Source organism: Sus scrofa, chromosome 1 (assembly GCF_000003025.6).
Source record: "Sus scrofa isolate TJ Tabasco breed Duroc chromosome 1, Sscrofa11.1, whole genome shotgun sequence".
NCBI classification, from domain to species: domain Eukaryota; kingdom Metazoa; phylum Chordata; class Mammalia; order Artiodactyla; family Suidae; genus Sus; species Sus scrofa.
In genome coordinates this window covers 162,935,404-162,957,367 of record NC_010443.5, presented here as the reverse complement: position 1 = coordinate 162,957,367, position 21,964 = coordinate 162,935,404, and the positions used below count along the sequence as shown (strand labels likewise).

The 21,964-nt window shown below is 45.5% G+C and overlaps 1 protein-coding gene across 2 annotated transcripts in view; it reads right to left on the bottom strand.

Annotated features, from left to right (window-relative positions):
- Positions 1-21,159, bottom strand: part of ATP8B1 (ATPase phospholipid transporting 8B1) — a 126,832-nt gene extending 105,673 nt beyond the window's left edge. Inside the window, exon 1 of one of the 2 annotated variants that reach the window (XM_021100031.1) lies at positions 20,589-21,159. The gene's annotated coding sequence lies outside the window, so the exon portion shown is untranslated. Of the gene's footprint in view, positions 1-19,350; positions 20,531-20,588 lie in introns of those variants that run through there. The other variant, XM_021100041.1, reaches the window with a different exon arrangement.

Genomic DNA, 21,964 nt, shown 5'->3' with positions numbered 1-21,964 from the left:
TCTTTTTTATGTTTCTACTTCCTTGAATCATATAGGCAGGCTCATGAAAAATAAGAACTTTAAAGACATTAAATACACGTGGTGGACACCCCCGACAATGAAGCTATAAAATACTTCTTGGCGTGAGTCCCAGGAAAGTCTGAAAGGACACTGGGTATTGGAGAAAACACAGAAGTCATCTTTTCCACCACCTATCAAAGGGCATGGATGTTGGGGATGCTGTTCTTTCGTCACTTTATCTGGTTCTCCCCCTTCTCCTTTGTGTCCTTGTTACTTGACTCAAGATCTGCCGACCAGCAGTATCCACATCATCAACAGCTTGTGAGAACTATGGAATCTCATCACCAACAAACCCAGAACCCACTTTTTATCAAGAACCCCCAGGAGATTCATAGGCACATCCAGGTTTGAGAAGCCATTCGTCTAGGGCTGTAGAAGTAGCCACTTTCTGGAAGGTCCATCCCAGGCTCGTGTGGGCATGATTAGGGGCTAGATTTTCTTTAAGATCCATTTAATTTCAAGTATTATCTCCATCCCAATTGGAATTTTTTTTTCTTTTTATGGCCGCTCCCACAGTATATGGAAATTCCTGGGCCAGGGATTGAATCTGAGCCAGAGCTGCAGCAATGCCAGATCCTTTAACCCACTGAGTCTGGCTAGGGACTGAACCCACGCCTCTGCATCAACCCAAGCCCTTGTAGACAGATTCTTAACCCACTGCACCATGGTGGGAACACTAAAACCTTTTTTTTCCCTTTTAAAAAATATTTTTAAAAATTATAGTTGATTTACAGTGTCCTTTCAATTTCTGCCATACAGCAATGAGACCCAGTCATAGATATATATATATACATACTTTCTTTTCTCATACTATTTTCTATCATGTTCTATCACAAATGATTGGATATAGTTCCTGTGCTATATCGCAGGACCTCACTGGTATATTTATAATGTAATATTTTGCAACTACTAACACTTTTATTATTTCCCAAGTCATTCTTCTGAGGAACCCACATCATTCTTCAAGATGGCTCTCCAAAGGAACCCCTTCTTGGGAACCCTCCTGAACACCCCTAAACTGAATTAGTAACTGCCTTCTCTGTGCCCCCAAGGCCTCGAGGTTCACAATCCCCTCTCTCACCCCTCAGGCCATAGTCTCCATTCATTCCCCAAAAACCCACTCAGGCAGCACCTATTCCCACTAACATTCCACTGATAGTCATGAAAGCACCAGTCACAGGGCCATCCCATCAGCCACTGAGCTGTAGTGAGTGGGACAGAAGCTTCCAGGCTCATGGGGCAGCACATCAATCATCCCGTGAATAAATAAAGGGTTGCACTCTCATGAGTCCAAGAAAAAAAAGAGCAAAAGGCATGCCCTGGGAGAGACCTATTTAATTACGGTGGTCAGAAGATGTTCTGAGGAAATGGCACTTGAGCTGAAAAGCAAGAGATAAGGAGGAGTCATTCAGGGCAAGAGTTTTCAGGCGAGAAAGCTACCATTGCGTAGATGCTGAGAGAGGAAAGGGCTTGTCATGCTCCAGAAACTGAAATAGGACCAGAATAGACCTGAGGGGAGGAAGAAGGGGTCAGGGCAGGCAGGTGAGCCATGGAAAGGAGGCAAGTGTTGTTGCGATTGCAGTGGGGAAATGACAGAGGCTTTGTGGCTGGGTGTGGTCATGCTCCAGGATGAATGGCTGCTCTGGGCTGGAAGGGGCAGCATGGACATGGAGACATCAGTCCAGAGACTCCTGGGATGGTCCAGGAAAGAGAGGGTCATGGCTCGAACTGAGGGTGTGGCCATGGAGAGAACCAGGTGGATTCAAGATCTCCTGGAGGTAGAAGAGGCAGATCTAGGAGATGGATTGGAAATGGAGGTCAAGGTGGTGTGGTGTGGGAGAGAAAGGGGCCACAGTTCAAGTCCAGCTAGAGAGGAGTTGTCTTCTAAACTAGTTGGGGTTCAGTGCTGGATGTGCCGTGTCTGAGGGGCTCAGGATGGCAGGGAGAGAAAGCTGGCTGTGATGGAAATCCTGCAGAAATTGGCACATCAATAGTATTGGAAGCCATAAAAACAGAGGCGATTACTTCATGGAGGAAGAAACATATGCTGGTCTGAGTCCTGAGGAACCTGAGCATTTCAAGTCCTTTGCTTAGAGAAGGATTTCTTAGTCATGGCACTGTTGACATTTTGGGTTGGAGACTTCATGGGGGCTCTCCTGTGCATTGTCAGATGCTTGGCAACATTCCCAGCCTCAGTCAAGAAATGCTAGTAGCACCCCCCAAATGTGACAACGAAAAATGTGCCCTGGGGGCCAAAAAAAAAAAATCACCTTGGGATGATTAGATTAGTTGCATTTCAACTTTTTCATGTTCTGGCTTTGTCGATAAGCACATAAAGTTGATTGACTAAAACCAGGAGTTCCCTGGTGGTGTAGCAGTTAAGGATCCAGCATTGTCACTGCTGTGGTGCAGGTTTGATCCCTGGCCTGGGAATTTCTGCATGCCGAGAATGTGACCAAAAAAAATTTTTTGACTAAAACCAGACCTAGTTTTATGCTTGACTTTGCTTCACCTAATAGAAAACAACTGTAGTTATACTAACCTCCAAATACTTTCCAGATCTTGAAAACTCATTATTGTCTTTTGACAATAACCTTAACCCAAAACCAGAACAGTGAGGGAAGCTAGGTATTAGCTGTTTTCCCTTGGATGCAAATATTTTCCAGCTCAGAGTTAACAGAATGGTCTAGAAGTTTCCAAGTATCATAAGTAAAAAGATCTCTAGCCCAGACCAAGATGTGACTAGAGTTCACTTTGCCCAAATAGGAGCTAACTACAAGTAATCCCTGGCATTTTGTGGCCTTGGCAAAGGATGGCAATATGTAACAAAAGTTGGTTCACAAATCTTAAAATACCTGTTTCTGCTTGTGACTATATTGCTAACAAGATCCAAGAACTTGGTTAGTCTTGCCTCTTGCCTGGCATCTTACTGAAAGAATGAAAGACATAAAGTTCATTTGATCAGGCCATAGTGGGTTCTTTTTATCCCAGGGTCACTGCAAGAACAACCAACTTAATATGCTTACTACATAACTGAAGAACAGCTCCCACCATTTAAACACTGTGCCAGAGGCTGGGCTACAACTTTAGTGAGTCTTTAAAAGATGCTCTCCTCACTGAGATGACGACCTCGTGCAAGAGAACAGACCAGCAATCAGGACAGTATTCAGGGATGACACCCACCTTGGGCTGAATCCTTCCTTCTTCTCACCTGGTTTAAGGTGATTCACCAAGGGAACCTTACACACTCTTCCCCCCACCCCCTCCACGGATGGACACCGCTACAAAACCGACTCATCAGAAACCTCCAGGCCGGTGGTTCTCAACCTAGAGCAGGCAGCAGAACCGTCTGGAAGTTTCCTTCAGCCATGAAATACTTGGCCCCACTTCCTGAGTTTCTGATTCAGTAAAAAGTCTGGGTGGGACCCTCAGTTGTGTCAATGCCACTGCTTCTGAAAACCAGTATTCTAGGCAACTACTACAAATCAAGCCAAACTGGCACATGAAAGACAAGCTAGCCATCATCTCTGAGATGGCATGATCCAAGCTGGGACAGGAATGGACAGAGAGAAGCAGGGGCAAAGGAGGGGCCCTCACTTGGACCTGGGAGGGTGAAGAAGCAGGAAGTATTCCTGGAGGAAGTAGCACCTGGTCAGCAGGTGGAGGGGGAGGGGAAAGAGAGTGACAGGTGAAGCACACAGCACAGGCAAAGACCCTGAGACAGAGGGGCTGTGCTCTGTCCCAACAAAATTTTAAGTAAGGAGTTCCTGTCGTGGCTCAGTGGAAATGAATCTGACTAGCATCTCTGAGGACACAGGTTCAATCCCTGGCCTCCCCAGTGGGTTAAGAATCTGGTGTTGCTGTGAGCCGTGTTTAGGTCACAGACACAACTCAGATCTGGTGTTGCTATGGCTATGGTGTAGGCTGGCAGCTGCAGCTTCGATTCGACCTCTAGCCTGGGAACCTCCATATGCCACAGGTGAGGCCCTAAAAAGATTAAAAAAAAAAAAAAGAACTGTAGGTAAAAGGGAAATGACATTTGTTATCAGGTAAAATTAGGAGAAGCAACTACATGATTAAACTCAGCAATGAAAATGTTCCTTTTGTATGGAAAGTTTCTTAATGACCAACTATTTCATTATCATCCATTTTCTTTTTGCACGGAATGCCTTCCTCCTTACACAATAGGCTGTGCTTTAAAAGAGCGTACCACAATACCAAGATTATTAAATACAAATAACCCTGCCATTTTAATATCACTAAGCACATGTACAAACATGGCATACTCAGAGTTAGTCTAAAGATGGTGCATGAAACAGCCCAGGAAACAAGCAAAGAAATAAAAATCTCAGAATCATCTTTTAAGTAGAAACCTACTGGGGCAGAGGAAGGGGGAGGGAGGGATCCAGTAAACTGAACATAAACAGGGATGTCAGAGCTGGGAATTTTGCTGAGTATCTTCTAATCTAAGCCCTTTCATTTAAAAAATGAAACATGGTCACCTAAGGGTTCATGGAAACTAGGAACCCCCAAAAATGTTAAAGGAAGTTTAAGAAAAATCAAGATTTGCTTGCGTGCAAAGGAGAGATACCATCATCCTTGTATAGTAAGAGGAGTTAAAACATAGCCAGATATGGAACACTGACTTTGAAAATGTTGGGGCAGAAAAATGTTCTCTAAGAACTCGAAGTTTGCCAGACAAATTCTAAAGTATACATGGACTGCCCAACAGGATGTTAGACTATTTAAAAGATTTGAAGTATTCACAAATAAAATTTTTAAATTATAGTTGCTTTACAATGTTGTGCCAATTTCTGCTGTACAGCAAAGTGATAGGGTCAAACACATATATACATTCCCTTTCTTATATTCTCTTCCATCATGGTCTAACCCAAGTGACTGGATAAGTTCCCTGTGCAGTACAGTAGAACCTCATTGCTTATTCATTCTAAATGTAATAGTTTGTATCTACTAACCCCAACTCCCAGTCCATTCCACTCCCTCCCCTCTCCCCTTAGCAACCACAAGTCGGCTCTCTATGTTTGGGAGTCTGTTTCTGTCTCAAAGATAGGTTCATTTATTTGTGTCATAGTTTAGATTCCACGTATAAGTGATATCATGTGGTATTTGTCTGCCTTCACTTAGGAAGATAATCTCTAGCTACATTCATGGATAAAATTGTGAAGACAATAAACTGTGACAGTAACATTAAACTCTAGGAGTATTCTGGACTGAAAATCATTGCACAACGCCTAAGACAACGTGGCAAACAAAATTTTACTAGCAAATAAAATGTACTATAGTTTCTTGCAGTGGTCGCCAACCTTTATACTCCCTGAGTCCTGTGCCAAGTGCAATTAAAGCCATATTATGCTGACTAACTTCCTGATGACACATGCAAACGAATCCATATATAAAGAAGATAAGTGCATCTGATGAAAGGTGGGCATGAAATCCCATTGAGGACTGAGGCTGGGGAGCACTTCCTCTTGTTACTCTGGCTTGGTCCTTGCCATGAACTTCTTCTCCAAAGCTGATTTCTAGTGCCTGATGGATTGCACAACTTTATTGGCTTCTTCTCCAATTGGTTTCTGCCGCCTGATTGATTGCACAACTTGCCTGATTTTCAACTTTAAAAAAAAAAAAAAAAAGAAGAGTCTCTTCATTTAAAAATGGTCTCGGTGGAGTTCCTGTCATGGCTCAGTGGTTAACAAACCCACTTGGCATCCATGGGGGCATGGGTATGATCCCTGGCCTTGCTCAGTGGGTTGAGGATCTGGCATTGCCGTGGGCTGTGGCGTAGGTCACAGACATGCGTCGGTTCCCACATTGCTGTGGCTGTGGTGTAGGCTGGCAGCTGCGGCTTCGATTCGATCCCTAGCCTGGGAACCTCCATGTGCCACAGGTGCGGCCCTAGAAAGACCCCCCCCCCAAAAAAAATGGCCTCAGAATTCTCCTGTGGCACAGAGGGTTAAGGATCCAGCATTATCACTGCAGCAGCTTGGGTCGCTGCTGTGCCAAGAGTTCAGTCCCTGGCCTGCAAACTTCCACATTCCATGGGCGCAGGCAAAAAAAAAAAGGTCTTCATTTTGTCAAACCTCAGTGGTTAAAGTATCTGAATGTTGGTTATGATTAAATTTTTCTGAAGACTTAATGTGCTTCAAAATTGAAGGAAAAAACCTTTTAAAACAAAAAGGCCTCATTTGAAATTTTATAAACTTTCTAAGGGGACATGCAGTATTCACCGTGTAAATTAAAAAAAAAAAATACTGTATAAAAGTGAATATAGAATAAAATAGAACCTACCATACGTATGTGCCATCAGAAGAGCAAGTTTCTTTTATTTTTCTTTGTGTGAAAACCATACTGCTTTGTACTTTAGTTAAACGTGGTCTCGTCTGATTTCCCTGCTAAATATTAATTATCTGAAGGGCAAGGACTATTTCTAACACAGCTATAGTTCCCTAGGTCAGTAGGAAAAGTGAAATTAATGACCTTCCAAGCTGGCCATCAGGGATGGGGTGTTATATTCATTCATTTACACGTATTTGCCTAGTTCCTTCCATGCACCAGGAACTATTGGTTAGCATTGACTACACACAGCAAATGCATGGTCCAAGAAAAACAGAGGAACAACTGCCCCCCAAAACAGAATTTTCACTGTCCAGATCTAGATCTTGGTGGTCTCCATGGGACTGTGACACTTTAGGCATGAGGATTTCAAAGTCCCAATCAGCAGACACTGAACTTGCTCAACTCAGAAAACATTGAACTTGCCCTTTCAAAACACTGGGATCCCAGTCCTTCTCAAATACTACCTACAACGTTATACTACAGTGTCCAGGGAGTCCATCCCTGGCAGCCAAGGAAGGATGTGTTTCAATGTCTTCAACCTCCAGCTTGAAATTATTTCTACCATGTAAGTTTTATTTTATTTTTTATTTCATTTATTTTGCTTTTTAGGGCCACGACCATGGCATATGGAAGTTCTCAGGATAGAGGTCGAATCGGATCTGCAGCTGCCAGCCACAGCCACAGCCACGCCAGAGCCAAGCTGTGTCCTACACACATCTCACGGCAACACTGGATCCTTAACCAGTGGGACCAGGGATTTCATTCTCATGGATACTAGTTGGGTTTGTTGCCACTGAGCCACAACAGGAAATGAGGCCACGCAGAGTCATGCTATCAAAACAAGAGGATATCCTATAAAACATCAGGGTCATGATTGAAGCAGGAAGAAATGGGCACTTAGAAAATGAACTGGAGTTCCCATCGTGGCTCAGTGGTTAACGAATCTGACAAGGAACCATGAGGTTGCGGGTTCGATCCCTGGCTTTGCTCAGTGGGTTAAGGATCCGGCATTGCCGTGAGCTGTGGTGTAGGTTGCAGATGTGGCTTGGATCCCACATTGCTGTGGCTCTGGCGTAGGCTTGGCAGCTACAGCTCCGATTAGACCCCTAGTCTGGGAACCTCCATATGCTGTGGGTGTGGCCCTAGAAAAGGCAAAAAGACAAAAAAAAAAAAAAAAAAAAGAAAGAAAAGAAAAAGAAAAAGAAAATGAACTGATGATCAATGATCATGGAACTAAAAGCTGGGACAAGTGTCCTAGCCCAGTTTTGGCCACTGACCACCCACCCAAGCCTTGCTTTCCTTTAGGTTTCTCATCTGTTCCTTAAGGATAATACCTGTCCTAGTCACTCACTCCAAATGACAAGATTTTCAAACTATGAAGTGGTCTAAAAATACAAGACATTGCTAATTCTGTCCCAAGTCAAAGAAATAACTGGCCAGGGACTTGGCCAGATCTGCCATCCCTTGAACCCAGACCCTGGTCCCTGATACCAGGCTACTGTTACTGACACACAATGAATACTCATTAAAGTTCAGGAAAATAACATAGCCATTTTGAGACTAGGAAAACAAATCAATTCTCCTCTCATGCCCAACCCAGATTTTTTAAAAAATGCATGGAAGATCCAAGAGATGTCAAAAAGAGCTTGAAGGTACAAGTAATTCTCAAACCAAAAGTTCGACTCTGGGTAGGATTGCCAAATAAAATGCAGAATGCACAGTTAAATGTGACTTTGGGATAAACAATAAATAATTTTTAGCCTGTGTTCCAAATATTGCATGGGACATATGTTTGTTAAAAATGTATTTAATTAATCACTGTTAAGATTCAGATTTAACTGTGTGCCCTTGTTTTTATTTGCTTGACCATTCCTGAATCGTTTGTACTGCTTTTCCAATCATTAGCCATGAGATCCTTGAAGGAACCCTCACCTTGGGAGTGTTGAAACCTAAGTTCAGTTTTTGATGTTGTCAATTACTAGTTCTGAGACTTCAGGGCAGTTATAGTTCCTTTACTTGCAAAAAGGGACAAGTAAATACACACAACATAGGACTGAGTGGGTAAACACTACATGTGGAAATACAGTACTTTGTCAACAAAGGCAATACCATTTTGTCATTCACCCTATATGTATATTAAAGAGTGTTTTTTTGATTTTTTTTTTCTTTTTTTTTTGGCCACCCCACAGCAAATGGAGTTCCCCAGCCAGAGACCAGATCCAAGTTGCAGTTGCAACCTAAGCTGCAGCTCTGGCAACACTGGATCCTTAAGCCACTGTGCCAGGCCAGGGATTGAACCTGCTCAGGGCTCCCAAGATGCAGCTGATCCTGTTGCACCACAGCGGGAACTCCTGATTTGGTTTTTAGGGGAGGCCACACAAGCCAGCTTAAAACACCCTACCATCTGCAATAAATTCCCTGACTTTAGTAAGTTCCCATTAAATATGCACACTGACCCTTTCCTGTGTTTTATACAAATGTTTCCATCTGTGTGTGGTGCAACTAGACAATACTGTATCAGTGTCCACGGTCATCCTTGTGCATAAAGCAAGGCGAGAGCATTTGCACAAGTGCTTTTTTTTTTTTTCTCAAATTCAAATACTTCATTGCTTAAAAAAATAGTTGAATGTATGATTTCACACACACAAACAGTGAAAAGTAAAAGGCCAGCCCTAAGAAAAAGAAGCATTGATTTTATAAGCTTTCCAGCATTCCTCGTCCCTTTGGAACTCATCAAAGCCAACTCCACACCCAGGGTTATGTGTCTCCAGCTAAGATTTCTGAAGCTATCAGAGCTTGACCTCTGGCCACGCCTCAGTGTCCCAGCAACGAGCAGTGAACATGTCCAAAGCTAAATTCTTAATCTTCCAGCCTGTTCCTCTGTCTCTGATACCATTATCTTTCATCCCTTATGTTAGAAATCTGAGACTCACCTGCTATTTCCACTTCCATGAGGTCCTTGAATCCATCACCAAGGAAAGACTCCAATTCTAAGACTCCAGTTCCCAACTTCTGCCTCTCATCTCCACTCCCACGCCCCCATCATCTCTCTTAGACCCTGCAGCAGCTTCCTAACTGGGCTCCTCCCTGCTTCTGGCCTCAGCTCCCTGCCCCCAACACATTCTCCACATTGTAGCCTGAGTTTTCAACTGAAATCAGAAATAAAACCATGTCACTCCACCTCTTACGAATACATCAATGCCTTCCTATCAGCTTGGTCGCTGCCTACCTCACCCCATACTTCTTGGCTCCATCATCAATACCACCACCCCCGCCCCCGGCCACCACTATCCTGGCCTTCTCACAGTTCCTAGAACAAAGCGCTAAGTTCTCATCACAGGGTCTTTGCACATGCTGCTCCCATCAGCTGGACCAGGAAAAGCCTTAACTGGTGCCTTCCCATCCTTCAAGTCTCAACTGAAGAACAATCTCCTCCAAAAGACTGTGCTGGGCTAAATTTTTGATTGTGGTAAAACATATATAACATATAAGTTACCATTTTAACCCTTTTTAAGAGTACAGTTCAGTGGTACTAAGTACATTCACCCTGATGTGTGACCATCACCGCCATCCATCTCTGGAACATCTTCACCCTTCCAAACTGAAACTCCGTACTCATCAAACAATAATTCCCATTCCCCCTCTCCTCTGTCCCTAGTACCCACTGTTCTACTGTCTGGTTATGTTCTTTGTATTCAAATTAATGCGTGTGCGCATACACACACACCCATGTACAGCTCTCTGGGCTCAAACAATTGCCTTTCCACCCTGTAAGTTAATCTACCTGTGACTAACACATATTTCTATTTCCTGTGTTCTTTTCAAGAATGCATCAGGTACCAAAGTAACATGTATTCAGCAATTAAGAAACCAAGTACTGATAAATGCTACAACATGGATGACTATGCTGAACAAAACACCATGAAAACATTACGCTAGGTGAAATAAGTCACTCACAAAAGAACATCCGTGGTAAGTTTCCATTTATAGAAAATGTCCAGATAGGGCAAATACCCAGAGTCAGAAAGTAGATTAGAGGCTGCCAGGAGCTAAGGGGAGAAGGAAAACAGCTGTAGTTAAAGGGTACAGGACTTCTTTTGGCGGGTGATGGAAAGCTTCTAGAACAGACAGTGGTGATGGTGGTACAACTCGGTAAATAGACTAAACACCAGGGAAGTGTATGCTGTCAAAGGGCGAATGGTATGGTACAGGAATTACATCTTAGTAAAATTGTTGCAAGAAAGATAACCTATTTGGGTGGTGATGGGAGTGGCCTGCCTGTGTTTGCAGGTCAGAAAGCGCTTGCCTTCCCCATTAGACAATGCAGGACAAGGTTGGGTGGGGAAGGAGCAGGGCCTTGCCAGCCATGTCCGCCACCGGCGTGCAGGGTCCGCCTGTTTTCTCTTGCAGGAGAGGCCTCCTTGCCCTGCACACCCTGTGGATTGCAGACCATCCTCCTGCCAATACAAGCAAAGGTCTCTGCTTCCTCAAATCATCCTTTTCTAACACCTCTGCCTCTCTCCCCCAGCCAAAGTAGGAAGATATGTTCTGATGATAAACAAAGCTCTCTGTTGAAGTTCTCTGAACCAAAACCTTATATAAATATGAATATTTCTGAAGGGCCTCTTTATTATGAGTGACCGGAACACAGCCCATTGAAGCTACAGCATTCTGAAACCCAGATTTCTCTGCGTGACCCAGGCTCTACGGAGAAAGTTATCTTTGGCTCCTCTTTCTCTCATATCCCCATCCAATCTGTCCGGAAATCCTGTTGGCTCTACCTTTAAAAAAATATCCACAACCTTCTCTCTCTCAGACGGCTCACCTTGGTCCCAGGGTCCAACACAGCGCACCTGGTTTTAGCCTCCTCACCGGTCTCCCTACCTAGGAGCCCTCCCCTGGCCTGGTCTCCACACAGCAACCAGAATGACCATTTCAAACGCAAATCAGATCACGGATCACAACTCTCCAATGGGCAATGAATGTCCCACACTGGACTCCCCCATCTGTTCACTCAAAGTCAAGGTCAAAATCCTTCCACTCCTAGGAAGCCCTGCACCATGGGGCTCCTTACCCCCCTGCTCTGTTTTCCCCTTACCGCACCCTCCACCACTCACTGGTTTGAAGAACTGCCAACCACAAGTTCATCAGCCTTCATCACCCCAGCCAGGCACTGGCACCACACAGTCTCTGCACAGAATCATCTGTCCCCTCTGCCTGGGACACTCTTCCCCTAGATCTTTAGGATTCACCCTCTCCCTGCTGAGCTTTTGCTCAGTTGCCAACTTCTCCACTGTCTAATTGCATCCTGCTCCCTTGCTCACCCTCCCAATTCCTTTATCCTGTCCAGCTTTCTCTTTCTATCCCCTGTAGCAGCAATCCTCAAACATACCATGTAATTTACCTATTTATCATCTTCATCACCCACTGTCTCCCTCCCTTCTGTAGAACTGAGCTTCTTGAGGGCAGGCTCTTTATCTCCTTGATTGAGAGACAGATGCCAAGTGCCTGGCACACACTTTTTGCCATTTCTTGGGCCGATCCCACGGCATATGGAGGTTCCCAGGCTAGGGGTTGAGACAGAGCTGTAGCTGAAGGCCTATACCAGATCCGAGCCACGTCTGTGACCTACACCACAGCTCACAGCAACGCCGGATCCCTAATCCACTGAGCAAGGCCAGGGATTGAACCCGCAATCTCATGGTTCCTTGTCAGATTCGTTAACCACTGAGCCACGACGGGAACTCTGACAGGAGGTGCTTTTTAAGTACCTGTTGGCTAGCTGGCTGTTTCAGACTTTTAAGACTAAGGAAGAAGGTCCACTCTGTGCAATGACTGAGGAGATAGGAAATTCCCTAGAAGAAGCCACAAGTCTGGCCATTCAAGAAGCTAGAACTCAGGAAATGAGACCAGTAGCTATGGGAGTACAGGACCTGAGCAAACTTTCTTCAGCTTCAAAAGAGAGTGTTGGTCGAGTGAGCTCAAGGATCCAGGACACACTCACCACTCACAGTCTGAGTTCTCAAAGTGACCTTTGAGAATTTTCAGCAGGTTTCTCTATGTGAGGGGGGAAGGTTAAGACTAATTTAAATAAATATTCTGAACAATCTCAATCAAGCAGAGGTAGTCAAAGTATCAAACCTCTAAGAGATTAACCATGTTAGCCCCAATATTCTTTTTGTGGTTGGAACTGGAACAGAATAGGAAGATGGAATTGATAGCCAAGGATGGTTGTGTGTGGGGTTAAAGTTGGGTGTGTGTGTGGGGGGGGTGTCTGTGCATGCATGCATACAGGTGCACACACACTTATTTTTTTTAAAGTCTTATATATTATAACTGGGTCACTTTGCTGTACAGCAGAAATTGGTACAACATTGTGAATCGACTATAATAAAAAATGTTCTTAAAAAAGAAAGTATTTTTGAAAAGTCTTGATTTTTATCTTTCGTGGTTTTTTTTTTTTTTTTTTTTTTTTTTTTTAGGGCTGCACCCACGGCACATGGAGGTTCCCAGGCTAGGGGTCTAATCAGAGCTACAGCTGCCAGCCTATGCTGCAGCCCTGCCAGATCTAAGCTGCATCTGCAATCTATACCACAACTCACGGCAACGCCGGATCCTTAACCCACTGAGCGAGCTAGGGATCAAACCCACAACCTCATGGTTCCTAGTCGATTCATTTCCACTGCGCCACAAGTCTTGATTTTTAAATATGCAAATCCCGGAGTTCCTGCTGTGGCTCAGTGGGTGGGTTAAGAAGTTCCTGCAGTGGCTCAGGTCACTGTGGAGGCGCCAGTTCAACACCCAGCCTGGTGGAGTGGGTTAAAGAATCTAACACTGCCTACCGCAGCTGTGGCTGGAATTCAACTCCTAGCCCAGGAACTTCCATATGTCATGGGTGTGGCCATTAAATAAATAGATTGGTAAATAAATATGCAAATCCTAATCTTAGCCTATTTTCAGGGCACTGAATGAGTATAAACTTATATAAGAGTCTATTGTTCTTTTGAAAAAACCAGAGTCAGATATCTTTAATAACCTAATGGACTGACATCTAATCACGATAGAAAGACTTCTGGTTTTTATCCTGCTCCATGAATAAGCACAGTAGCACACAGATGTAACATCTAATGATTCTTTCTAAAATCTAAAAGAGGCCTCTGGCCTTGAAGCTTATTCTGCAAGCCATAGGTTCTATCCTAAGGTAGAAAAAAAAATCTGATTTTTAAAATATTCCATTTTTCAAACTTTTTTTTTTTTTTTTTGGTCATTTTAGGCCACACCCATGACATATGGAGGTTCCCAGCCTAGGGGTTTAATTGGAGCTGCTGCTGCCCACCTACACCACAGCCACAGCAATGCAGGATCCAAGCTGCAGCTGCGACCTACACCACAGCTCAAGGCAACACAGGATCTTTAACCCACTGAGTGAGGCCAGGGATCAAACCTGTGTCCTCATGGATGCTAGTCAGATTCGTTTCCGCTGAGCCACTATGGGAACTCCTCCATTTTTCATTCATTTAAATGCCAGTTTTTTTCACATTCTAACCCTCCTTCCACCGACAAAAATTCTTTTTCTTTAATCCAAGGCAATTGCTGAGGAAAGACAAGAATTTTTGCCTCTACTAGAGAATGTCCTCCTGGAAGGCAGCTGTGGTCTGCAGAGGTCTCAGACCATGGAGCCAGATCTCCTGAGCTCTTACACACAGAACACAGTGTCAGCCACACCTCAGGCCAGCTGGTGATGAAATGAAGGACCACCAGCTTCCTCAGAGCAGCTGCAGGTAAAAAGGAGAAATGTGACCACCTTCCACATATCTCCCAGGCAACCAGCCTCCTTGCAGTTCTCCACGTTTTTATCTCCAAACTGTTTTTGGAGGCAAGAGTGCAGTTAAATACTCTGTGTCCCTGCCCATCTTATCCACTGACTATGAAAGATAAATCTCACAGAACTGAATCAGAGCTCAGCAACCCGTGAAGAAACAGACACTCATGGCCCATGTTCAGAGCAGCATTATTCATAATTGCTGAAGGTGGGCACAACCCAAGTGCCCATCAACGGATGAATGGGTAAACAAAATGTAGTACTCACACACAATGGAATATTATTCAGCCTTGAAAAGGAAGTGGAAGGAGATTCTGACTCACACTGTGAGGGGATCAACCCTGAGATGGTTATGCTGAGTGAAGTGTCACAAATGGACACATGTTGTGGGATTCTACGTCCCTAAGGTACCTTAGAATAGCCCAATTCATGGAGACAAAGTAGAACAGGGATTATTAGGGCCTGCAGGGAAGGAGAAATGAAGAGTTACTGTTTAATGGGTATGGAGTTTCCGAATGGGACCATGAAGAAGTTTCAGAGGTGGTTAGTGGTGATGACTGCATGATATTGTGGCTATGCTTAATGCCATGTAATGCACACTTAAAAATGGCTAAAGTGCCAAATTTTATAAATATTTTACCACTATGCAAGCAAATAAACTTGAAATAAATTTCTGTACTAGGATGATATCATGAGGAAACTCTTCTCTCAAAGTTGTTCTGGTACCAAAAAGAGAGTGTAGATTTTTACTTACTACAGAGTGTAATTCTCACCATCTCAACAACTGAACCCTACCCACTTAGTTTCACTGTCTTACCAAAAATTCTGGAGACTTATATAGCATCTGCCAGTGCCTGGCTTAGAGGCCTACACATTTATTTCCAACATGGTGGTAGGGCCAGTCTTTTCCTGTGTGAAATGTACAAACCTTGACCCATCTCCTCATATGAGTGACTATTTCAACCACTCAAGTCAAACAGTTACCTGTTTTCTTATAGAGAATGTTAAATGTTTCTTCTGGATCCACAGATCTTATACCAATCTCAGTGAATGGTCTCGGTAATTCGCTGCTTCCCAAAAAGACAAAGGATTTGTACACAAGTCATATCACACATTATATAAAATACATCCGACCCATAGGAGCTTCCCCCAAGAGCGAGAATGGGCAAGTAGAGACTGTGGAAGGACGATGTTTGGTGCCCAAGTTGTTCCAATGAGGATATTCCAGCCTGACTCAATTTGAGTAAAGGTTAGAAAGCTGGTTTCAAACCCTGCCTTGCCCTAAATCAAACAAACCTCAACTCTGGTGAACAAAAGCCACTCGGCAAAGAGACAAAGCCATAAATGACAGCCCTGTAAATAAAGACCAAAGCTGCTAGTCAAAGGTCAGGCTCCACATGCACTCAACGAGAAGTGCCAGGCTTTTCCGTCATGCTAAGTGGGAGCTGGCCACCAACCCGGAAGGATGGCCCTGGAACAAGGCTGACCTCTGACACCTGCCCCCAAAAGTCAGTGTCTTTCCCCAGGCTGAGAGCTGAGTTCCTACTACTGACGTGCCACCACCTCCAGGCCCAGCTTTCCCCATTAAATTCAAACTCGCTGGACTTGAAGACTGATAATGAACTGAAAGTGGCAGGGGCCACCTCTATGGTTTAAGACAACCGTCTCTCTATGCAGAGAGGGACAAGGTACAAAGCAGGAAGATACAGAGAACATCCAATCTACTTTCTTACCAAGGAAGGAAAAGACAAAAAAACACAACTCAGGCCCTCTGTGCACCTCACAGGCTTCCATGAAGCATGGAGATAATTCCCAGCATAATACCTGGAGAAGATGCTGAAGCCATGTTTTCAAATGAATGAATGAATGAGACTGTGCCAAGGGTCTCTGTCACTAGCAATGCTTACCAGGTGCCACAACTCAGAAACCATGGAGAGCACTGATCCTTTCAAAAGGACCCAAGATTCAGAAACTCCTGAGTTTTGAATAGGAAAGGGTAATTAAAAAAAAAAAAAAAAAAAAAAAGAATACAGGGAGTTCTTGTTGTGGCTCAGTGGTTACAAATTCAACCAGCATCCATGAGGATTCGGGTTCAATCCCTGGCCTCACTCAGTGGTTAAGGACCCAGCATTGCTGTGAGCTGTGGTGTAGGTCACAGATGTGGCTCGGATCTGGCCTTGCTATGGCTGTGGTGTGGGTTGATAGCTACAGCTCTGATTTGACCCCTAGCCTGGGAACCTCTATATGCTGCAGGTGCAGCCCTAAAAAGACAACAAACAAACAGAGGTGAGGAAGAAAAAAGACAGGAAGTAGAGGGTAAAGGAGACCCAGCAGTGTTTATGTTGCTATGTCCCAAGGGCTTCCCTACACGCTGCAGGGGGCAAGCGACACAGTGGGAGCAGCTACTCCTTGTGGCTGTGACTGAGTAGGCCCTTCCCTATGTCACTGAGCACCCTGGTCCTTCTGCCAGCCCCCAAGACTCCCAAGCTCCAGAACCCAAGCCCCAGGTCTGGAACTTCAGAACCTCACCCCTACTCCAAGGGATTGTTTCTTGCCAGTGCCTGGTACAAACAGGCACCTGTTTACTAAATGAATACTAGCATACAGAGCAAGTCCATTTTCCTGCGTAGTGTAGGAGAAAGGCAATGGCTGCATGAGCCATAAATATTTACTGAACAATGTCAATAACACAATAATAAAAATATTGACTCCCCCCCCGCCCCCTGCCACCTTTTTTCCCTTGGCTGTACTTGCAGCGTGCATGCAGAAGTTCCCAGGCCAGGGATCAAACCCAAGCCACGGCAGTAACTCAAGCCACAGCAGTGACAATGGCAGATCCTTAAACCTCTAGGCCACCGGGGACTCCAAATATTGACTACTTTTTATTGAGCTCTGTGCTAAACCCTTTTAGCTATATTCTCTCATTTGCAACTCATCACACATGCTCTGAGGCAGTACTATTACTATTCCATTTTACTGATGAGGAAACAGGAGCTGGAGCCATTAAGTAATTGCCCTGAGTTATACAGGTAGGAAGTGAGGAGGTCAAAGGATTTGTCCAACGAGGTCAAAGGATTCCAGAGATACCAACCCTTTGCTGCTGCCTCTGGGACCAGTTATAAAACGTAGCTCCCATTGTGCATGATTTTGGCAACAATTTATTTAATAGTGCAATGCATTTAGAAGAATTAGGGAATGTATTACTGCGTTCCTAAACGATCTGATGATCAAAGGTCCTTTGTTTTCTAACAATAAAAATGAGAAACAAGACTATTATATATGGATACTGTGTGTGTGTGTGTATGTGCTGTCTTGACTCCTCCTCCATAATGTCAGCTCTTCAGTGACAAAGGATCTCAAAAGATCTTAGAAACGGCATTATTTTTAGCTGGGCCCAGGAATGGGGATTTGAGAATAACCTGGTGAACAGAATAAAGCCATCTTCTTTTCATGCTATGAAAACTTCTGGCAGCCAATTAATTTTTACTTATCTTAATAAGTAACAAAACATAACACCTACAGGCATGAATACAATGAATCTAAGTGAATGGTGCCAACAAAACAGACCTGAAAACTCACAAGATGCCTAAAGATGACAAGAAAAACTTCCCAGGAGACTAATCTAGAAGCAGATATAGACACAAATTCTAAAATTAAGTGCTCAAGAAACTTTAAAGGCATCACTATTTAGAGACAGGGGATATGAATGGACCCCATAAATCTTGTTCCAGTATCTAAAAAGCAAGTTCCTCTGCATTCATAAGAGCATAGGCTTCCTTTACAATGATTGAAACTAAAGAGCAAAGGTAACTAGTAGATTAAAATCTCTCTCAGGTGAGTTATAAGGATCACCTGGATTCCATGAATATTTACTAAACACTAAAATTGAATTCAAAACTTTAGTAAGGCCATCAAGTATTAAAAATATACCAAATATGTGAGCATCATACTATTTTTTTAAAAAAAAATCCATTTAATAAAGAAATTTTTTAAAAACATTCCAACACCTGCTATGGATAAGGAACCTTCATTCACCTGTTCTCTCACTTCATGCTCTCAGCAACCTATGGAGGGTGATAACTTTTTTCTCCCAACAAATGAGTACACTGAGTACAGTAAAGTTCTGAAAATTTAGGAATTCTTCCAAGGTTATACAATTTTAAAAGTAAATAAATACAACAAAAATAAAATGTAAACATTAAATACAATTTAAAGTAAGTAAAAGCACTGAAATCTGTAGGTATCTAAATCCCTGTGTTTTCCACTACTCTTTAATTAAGAAAGAAGAAAGAAGGAAAGAAGGGAAGAACAAGAAAAAAAGAAAGGAGAGAAAGGCAGATAAAGAAACATTCCACAACCAGATCTGGTCAAAGCCATTAGCACTGAAAACCCAGAGAAATCCTGGTGAAACAGAACCAGGCCTGAACTTGCTTTATAGCTGTAGACTTCTTACACCTGCGGATTTTTACCAAATCATTATTATAAAGCCTCAATTGCAAAAACAAAACAAAACAAAAAACCCCTCCTAGTTCTATCATTAACAAGTAATAAGTGCATAATGGTATGCATTTTCCTGAAAATAAAAAATAGAAGGAAAGCTTGAAAGTAGCCAAGGCTATTGCCTTCAAGCAAATGGAGTTTCGGTTCACTGGTATTAAGTTGTATGAGCCTTGTCTCACCCTTAATAACAGACCAAAGAATTCCTAAAAAGTGCCCAAGTACAGTCACTGGAAAAATGGCAAATGAGCAAAGGTTAAGGTTTCTTACCTAAAATTAGAACAATGAAGCCTCCACTACCTAATGAGGATTCAGAGGAGTAACTGCAGGCAGGCAGACTGCTCCCCCAGAAAGTAATAGGCATTAGCTAAAAACCATTCATTATCTTTCGCACCGTATATGCATTTATAATAGGTTTTAATAAGGCCTTCGACAATAGGCCCAGAATTAATGAATGGCATCTAAGATCTAACACAAAAGTACTCCCCGGACATGATAACCAGAACTTCTACTTCACGTTTTGTTTTGCGTTATTTGTGTTTACCATCACTGGAGGGGACCACACATCATTTTCAGTTTTCCTTCCCAAAAGCAGTTAACCTTCCTCCGTAACCTACTGTGAGCTGGGGCATCTTCCAGGACTCCTTCTGTGTGGTAGCATTTAATTCTTGAAGAATGGAGGGAGAAATGTGAAGGCACTGCAACCAGGAAGATGGGAGAGAATCTTTTCTTAAGCCAACAGGGCGGGCAGTTTCCGGGAGGGGAAATTGGCGGCGTCCGGAGCTACCCAAGAAGGACTTGGAGCGCGCTGGGGACTGCGCGGGCAGGCCAAAGGGCTTGGGTGGGGTGGAGGGGGGACTCATTGGGAGGAAATGGAGCCCAGGTTGCCCTTCTTGTGCCGGTCAAACCCCCTACCCCGTTCTGCATCCTCCCCTGCACCCGAGTCCACCACAGCTGTCACGTATCTACGTTCCAGTCCTCCCCCCTCCCCAAGAAGACTAGGGGCGCACACTCCCTCGGAGAAGTTGGACAAACACAAGCTCTCCTCTCACTTGAAAGGAGTGAGGAAGTGGGGGTGTTAAAGCACTCTCTATTCTCTGCATCACCCCTCCCCCAACAAGTTGCCACTCCGCACGCACACAGCGAGGGGACAGCGCCGGGCACCAAACTAGGGAGGGAAGGAGGTGGCCTGTTGGGAATGCCACGGGAGTTGGCAGATAGGACCTTACAGTCACAGGGGAAAACATCCTTCCCCATCACCGCCCAACGGGCATTAAGGTCGACGGAAGACGTCTAGAAGGTGCCTGATCCCGCAGCAGGCGCGATGGAGAAGATCCCACCCTCCATCCCTCCCCGAAGGGACGGCGGGTACCTTCGGCCCTAAGGTCTTTTTCCAACGCGTTTATATAAGTTCCCAAGGGGGCCCCAGCAGAATCTTGCCAAGAGGGTCTTCCAGAGGGACCCAGACATTGCAGGGAAGCCAGCGGCCCTCCTCAAGGACCCACAAGCCCTGCCAGGTTTGATACTCAGTCTTGAAGCCGGGACGTGTGGATAGCAAAGGAGCGAAGAATTCAGACACCTCCCGCGATTCCCCTCTTCTCCCCGAAGGTGAAACCCCCCTGGCCTTCGTCAGTGCTGCCTGCCCCACCAGCTGTGTCTTCACGTCCCCGAGACCGCAAAAGCCCCGGCATCGCCACCCAAATTCCATCCATGTGGGCTCAGAAGCTCGAGGGTGCGGACAGCTGCTGCCACTGCATCCCGGATCCCTGGAGTCCGCCGCCCCGGGGCCGCCAGGGGACCTGAGGGTCCGGCGGGTGGGGCAGATTAGGGGCCCTGGCGCGGCGCTCCTTCTTACCTGGCGCTCGATGGGCCCCGGCTGGGGCATCCGCCGGGTGCACGCCTCTCCGCGCGCTCGCTGCGCACCTGCCCACCGCTGCCGCCGCCGCGGTCCGCCGGGCCCCAGCGCTGGCAGCCGCGCTAGCTCTTCATGGCGCGCGGGGGCTGGCCCGTGGCCCCGGGAAGCGTGTCCAGTTGGCGGCGGCTCCTCCGGCTCTCGCAGCTCCCAATGGCTCCTCGCCTTACCCCGCCCCGCGTCCGCGCCCCCTTCCTCTGCGGCCTTCCTTTTCCCTCCGCTCCAAGGGACTGGCCAAACTGGTTTCTCCGCTCCCGGGTGGTGCCTCCTGTCTCCTTCTGGCTGCCGCGGCCGCCGCGCGGGGCTGGGGCTGGGGCTGGGGCGGGGGGCGGGCCCGGCCTTCTGCCCTCCCTCTATCCCTCCCGGGGGCGGAGAGGAGCTGGACGGCGAGCCCCGGAGCGAGCAGACACCGCCCAGGTCGAGCCCCGCGCCCTCGGTACGCCCCGGCGGCAGATGGAGACCCCGGCTGAAGCCCGAGCGCTCTCCTCTCCTCGTCTGGCCCGCTCTCAACTCCCCCGACGCTCCCGCCTCCTTGGGGACGCGATTGCCACCCCGCCCCGCCAGCCTCGCGTCACTTTCCCACCGCCCTCGGTCAGGCTGGCCGCCGCTTAGCCCGGTGATCGCGTCAGCCCGGAAAGCTGGCGAGGCCGCCGTTCGCCTGGGACCTGAGCTCCCTCGGTAAGGGGAGCTATACCCTCTCCACGCCAAGTCACGTTCCCGGGCTGGTCACCGATGCGGGTCGCACTTCGCCGCTCTGAGAGTAGAGGAAGAGAGGGCGCTGCTGAAAGATTTCGAGAAACTTGTAATTGCAGCAAGCTGACTTTCTACTGAAACCAAACTCTCTCACCTTTATGGGTTTGGAGTCAAAAGGACTCAGGGTGCAGCGGACGAATGGCACGATGCATTTGAAAATTTTGGACTCACTTGCATGGTTGCTACCTGGTGTCTGGGCGCTTGAATTGCCCCCCACCCCATTACACCAGAAACTTTGTTCCGCAGAATTTCACTGCGCACCTGCTCTGTACAAGTCTTTGGGATAAGAATGGAGGAAAGTCAAAGATAAATTATAGTTTACTTAAAATGTATAGGGGAGATAGGACTCATAGACAAATAACTAGTTGTGGTAGATCAGAAAGCCCCAGATCTTCGGTCTAAGAGTTCAGACTTCCAACTGGGGCTTAAGGAACTTCATTGAAGAAGCCATGCTTGGGGTGGAATTCAAAGACCCAGGGATTTAGGGATCAGTGTTGCATGGAGAGGGTATTCAAAGAGTGGTCTACTAATTTGATTTTAAGTGTATGAAAGACTCAACTGATACT